The following is a 6236-nucleotide window of genomic DNA, read 5'->3' on the forward strand; positions in this document are numbered from 1 at the left end:
TCTCGGCTCTCTACTTCTCTTCTCTCTCTCGTCTCTCTCTCTCCCTTCTACCTCTCTCTCTCCTCTCTCTCTCTCTCTTCTCTCTCGCTCTCTCTCTCTCTCTCTCTCTCTCTCTCTCCTCTCTCTCTCTCTCTCTCTCTCTCTCCTCTCTCTCTCTCTCTCTCCTCGAGGCATTTAAACTATTCAACTTGCGTTTATTGACATGGTAAAAATATGTACTCTACACTTCCAGGGTGTGGAGGAGCATGCATTTATTAGCAAAAAACACAAATACTCAGATTGGGGTTGCACACCAAACAAAACTGCTCTAAACAGTAGTGTCTCCCACTGTCCACTAACTCGCTTGGTAAATGAGAATGGCACTGACCACAGGAGTTGTGGTGGCACCTTAATTGGGGAGGACGGGCTTGTGGTAATGCTGGAGGCGGGAATCGGTGGAATGGTATCAAATAAATGGTTTTCCATGTGTTTGATGCCATTCCCATTCGCTCGATTCCAACCATGATTATGAGCTGTTCTCCCCTTAGCCAGCCTCCCACTGACACTGACATGTTGTGTTTGACGTACAACACACACACAAACACAAACGCACCGCGCAGCGCGACACATGGTCCACCCAACGCACACAAACGAAGCAAAAATACATAATCCAAGGAAATCAAAGTCTCCTCGTACAACACAGCGAACAATGAAAATATGGCTGGAATGAACATAAGGGCTCTGGTAATGGCCAATCTCTGAGCAAAGAGAAAAGCCATTATCTGCAAACCCTCTGAGCCCGCTCAGAATAGCAAGCTGGCTGCAACACAATGATTTACTTGGACAATTTTACACTGCTCCTGTATCCGTTCAATCAAATTCCGATATATTAAACCAAGCAATTATTACTGCTGTCTTTACAAATGCAACCTCCTTTTTCGATAATCAGGCCACTAAAGCTAGATATTCACAGTGGAAATCAAGCCATTATTTCTTCGGGTTCTGTGTTTTGGGGATGAGAGAGAAGAGAGAGAGAGAGACAGACAGGCAGGCAGGCAGGCAGGCAGGCAAGGCAGGCAGGCAGGCAGGCAGGCAGGCAGACAGACAGAACAGACAGACAGACGAGCAGACAGACAGACAGACAGACAGAACAGACAGACAGACAGACAGACAGACAGACAGACAGACAGGACAGACAGACAGACAGACAGGAAGACAGACAGACAGACAGGACCAGACAAGACAGACTGCAGGAAAGATGTGTCTCCTCGACTAGTGTCAACTTTTGTCTCAGCTTCAACTCTATTCAAACCATTCTGACAATTACATATTGACGATGTTACTGGTCCTAGAGACAAGCGCTGCAGAAACTAACACATCCCTACCCGTGGCTGAATTAATCATTTCCATTCTGCTATTATGCTTTTCGTGCAACTTCCAGGCGCGAAAGAGGTGAATGGCCGCCCTCGACTCGCATTGTTATCCTTATGGTGGAAAACAAATTACTATTTGTTATTGTCGCTAGTGAGTAGTTCTGTCTTTGAGCACGTTTTTCTGGTACATTAGACGGGCACAATCGCGCTTCCCAATCCCTAGGCATTTACTACCTCCGCCAATGTCAAGTCTCTTTGACAATAAGGTTGAGATGAATCATGCACGGGTAAGCATTCCGTATGACAGAGAGTATTCCTCCTAACGTCGCCCTTCCTGCTCATTCTTGCATCAACATTAGATATGCACTACTCCGCTATCAAACAGCCAACAGAGCACCTCAGCGCCGACGCTATCAGTGCCTAAATTGCAGCAATTGACCACTGGCTATGCAGCGCTACACGGGAGATCTCTGCAGTGTGGTAGTTTAGCGTATACGCTATTATGGGCCATGGAAGCTGACAAGACATGTGTTTCGTTCATGTGTGGCATAGTTTCGTCACACAGAGATGCCCCAGTGGCAGCCTGGTCACGGCCACACAAGGTATAAAGCCACAAATGTCTCTCTCTATGTCCATGATCTCTAATGCAGGGACGGAGGACGCGGAGCCACCAGACAGAGGTGGAGCACCAGAAAACTCTGGTTGGGATGTGTGTGTATCAATGATAAATGTGTCCTCATGACCTATAATACAGAGACTCGATATTGTGTATTAGCCGTTGGCCTATGCGAAAATGATGAAGATTTGATTTGATGAAGTTAGATACCTTTTGAAATGATCTGGCCATATCTATTTTCCTGTCTAGATCTCAGCTGTTCACTTTATTTCTAAATACTCCATCCCCAAGCCCACGCAAGTGAGTCCACAATTAATTTTCTTCACGACTAGCGCGAGAAATCTCTCAGAAGGCTCAGTTCTCTGCATGTTTAAGTGGACGAAACGATACCACGAGAGAGGAAGGAAGAAAAAAGATTCTAAGTGCATTTCTGGTTCAACCTGATGCTAGAAAGCGTCCTTCGGGACGGCAAATAGGCAAAAGGATAGCTTGGATGAACAAGACAACATTACTGATTCTAATCCACCAAATGCACAGAGGATGTGCTCTCTCTGTCATAGACATCACCAAGCCCTTCCATTCCTACCCCTACTCTCTCCCCAACCCCGCACGCCACCTGCAGGTTCGGCCCGCTTGAAAAACACTCTGGAACTTCTTATAGTCTGTCATTCTTCGTTAATCAGCAATTCTCGAAGAAGAAGCCCGGCTATAGCCCACCACTAGAGGCTGCGGAAATACTACACACCGAGTGAAATAGCCTCATGGGAGTGAAGGCTCTTTTGACACACAAGCCTAGACTGCAAATCGCACCAGACAACACATCCCATCAACAAATCTCAATACTCGCACTACATCGCATATATAGTCGGCTACTACCAGAGGCTGCGACACACACAAAACACCTACAGACACACATCCATTGTATTCACACACTTATACCCTAATATACCACCAGCGCCAGCATCACACAACGCGACCATCATCACCACAGCGACACACCACCCACACCCTTACAGGAAAAACACTCTCTGTCCGCTCTCCAATCATCTCGCTCTGATTCCTGCCAACAGACTGCTCGAAGAACAGGAAGAAGAAGAACGTGAAAACAGAAAGACGAAAGGGCCTCCGCGCTGAAAGTGCTGTTCAGCGATGGTGCGGACACAATCTGAATCCACGGCTTCAAGAGTGTGTGCGGATCACGCGGAGTGAGGATAGAGATGTTCGGCGCAGTCGGCGTTCCCAAAGCAACATATTGACGAATATGTGCATTATCGGCATGAGACGGAGTTCATTAGGATTGCGAGAGTATGACCGAATGTCGTGAGAACCCGAACAGCAGAGAACGATTGAAACATTCCCAGAGCAGAAGACGTAGGGGATGACGGCTCAAGCACTATCGCGTGAAAAACTGCACAGCGCGAACCACTGCTGATTTAACCAGGGGACAAGGAGGTGGACCGGAAAGCAGAATGGGACCGAGAAGATGACAGAGAGACAAGGTTAGGATAGTAATGTCATGACCTCAAGCAAGATCGAGAAGAGAACACGAGTAAGTCCGAGCAGTACAGAAGACAAAATCGAGCGCTAATTCAACAGACTCAGGACAGACGAAAGGTGAGAACTGATGGCGAGGGAATGACCTAACAAGTACACGAGAAATCCGAACGTGGAGTGTAAAGAGAGAGACCTATGGAGAGAACATTAATTGTCCATGACTCTGTGACTGTGTCCTCCCATGTTTGCCTGCCACTAGCCAATCAATAGTTAACGTTGTCTGATTATAGAGGGAACACCCCCTCTCTTAAAGAGGCATTGTACACAACACCAATCAATAAGGCCACTGAAAGGCAGCTATCCATTGGTGCTCTGTGAGTCAGAGTAGGAAAACATGTATTCAGGTGACGGGTAGCGACACAAACAAAACAAAAATGTATGTAAACACAAATCACTGTTTTATGTTGTAACCTAAATGTTTAGTCTGGTTACACGTGGTATTCATTAGAATTACCATAGGTTGTCAGCTTGCATCTTTCCCTTAGTACAGTACATAAAATGTAATTTATGACTATGGTAGTATTGTGTGGCACACCTGTGGGGGTCATCCTGAAGGTTTGAGAGCTCTGTGAATCTTCTCCTGTCCTCTGTGACCGGTGACCGGTATTTCTGTCTCAAACTCTTGTTTTCCCATTACGACCCCCAAACCCCTGCCTCCCCTACCTGCCTGCCTTCTGCCTAAGTCTCTGCATGTAGTAAATGGGAAAAGATGAGAGTCAAATCTAAACCTAAATGATGAAGACTTTTTTAAGCTTTTGCACTTTGTTCTCCAGCTAAAATTGCTTTCCCCACAATTTCCAACCCTCTGCAATTTAACCAATTTGAAAAAGGAAAATTACCATTGCTAAATGTTTCATTTCCATTTTGGTAGAGCTGAGGAAGTTTGGTTCAATTTCCGACCTCTCAAATTCATTATGTTTCCTGAATAAGAAATAATTGCAAAAAAAATTCAACCACATTTTTTTTCAAATGCTCTTTGAAAATGCTTTTGGTTTCAAGTATAGAGGCAAAGCTAAGACATAAGGTATGGGAGGAGCGGTGTAGCTGACCCTGCATCGTTGACCTTTGACCTTCGTGTCATAAAGCACTGGCATTCCTGCCTTGGCTGGGGGATGAGGGGTTGAATGGATCACTGACGGCTAATAGAAGCGTGTCTTAGGAAGGAAGGAAATGCTGTTGGAATGACGACACTTTGTCCCATCACTCCAAGATTCTCCAAGGCTCTTTTACCACCAACACACCATTACCCATGTCTGTATTAAGATAATATTTACACCCATGCTTCATTCAGGGCCTGTGACTGGGCCCCCACTTGGTTAACTCCAGAAGTTAACGTTGAGGGACAGAGGGGGCAGAGAGGAGTGACTCTACTCTCCAAAGTGTTCTACTTCTCTTTGCAATGCGAGGCTCTTTGCGTATGGCAAAGGGTACAGGAGCTGAGTTAAGAGGATTAGTGACTTGAAAAAGGTAGCCGTCATTTAATTGAAGGCTTACAGGCTGCAGCAGAAAAGAGGAGAAGTCAAAGTGAAGGTAACCCAGCCCAGAACATCCTGAAGAGACCACATTTGCCAAAGTCCATGTTTCCCTCCTCTCCTCTCGCCTTGCCCGCCTCCTCTTCTCCCNAAGGTAACCCAGCCCAGAACATCCTGAAGAGACCACATTTGCCAAAGTCCATGTTTCCCTCCTCTCCTCTCGCCTTGCCCGCCTCCTCTTCTCCCCTTAGTAGCAGCACATCCCACTTTATCGCCAGGCACCAGCTTCTTAAAAGACATTTACACGTTTCACAATTTTAATCTCTTCTGCTGTGAAAAAGGTGCCTTCTACTCGCCTTATTCAAATGCTGTGATCTCTGGGGCTGCCTAGGCTGATTCCCTCCCAGTGTAGCTGGGCCGTGTTGGAGGTTTATGATACATGTGCAGCTAACTCTGCTGCCTGTAGAACACTTTGATTAGGATTTTGTGGCACAGCGCTGTTGTATATTTCTAGGCAGGTTAAAGCAGACTTAGACCTATCTGAGCCGCAATGTGTTTTGTCTGGTGGTCCAGTCTCCCATGCGTACACTTCTGAGACATCTCAGGCTCTATTTGATGTCTGAGTCCGGCACTGTGGCAGCCAGAGAGGTTGTAAACGCCTCTTTAAGTGCGCTGCCCGCCGGAGAAAGTGGGCCACTCAGACAAGTGGAAAAGGTGGAAGTAAAATATGATAATGGAAAAATGGGAAGTTGCTTGGTGGCTGCGCTTGGCAGGGCGTGATGTGAGGGGAGCACTGGCGTGAAGGAGAGAGAGAGAGCTGAAACACCAAGGCCTCACGAGACAGCCCGGCCCTTTTGTGTTCCTTTGTGAAAATTAGGATCATATCGCTATGAGTGACTGCCGGACGGTTGGTAACAGAGGTGGGATCAGATGGAGGTAAGGCAGGTAAGGGATGAGCTAATCTGGCCCCTAATAACCTGCTTCACACACACCGCCTGCCTGATTCAGCAGCACTATGGTCGGGCTGATAACAGGAGGAAAGGAGGAGAGGGGAGGGGAGGACAGCCGGGACCCCAGCAACCCTCATTATCTCACACTCCGAGGCTGATTGGCCCTGTTTGACTCTGAACTAGTAGCGGTCGCTGGCTGGTATCTATCCCCCTCTGTCTGTCTGTCTGTCTGTCTGTCTGTCTGTCTGTCTGTCTGTCTGTCTGTCTGTCTGTCTGTCTGTCTGTCTGTCTG

This window comes from Salvelinus sp. IW2-2015, linkage group LG4p (genome assembly GCF_002910315.2).
Source record: "Salvelinus sp. IW2-2015 linkage group LG4p, ASM291031v2, whole genome shotgun sequence".
NCBI classification, from domain to species: domain Eukaryota; kingdom Metazoa; phylum Chordata; class Actinopteri; order Salmoniformes; family Salmonidae; genus Salvelinus; species Salvelinus sp. IW2-2015.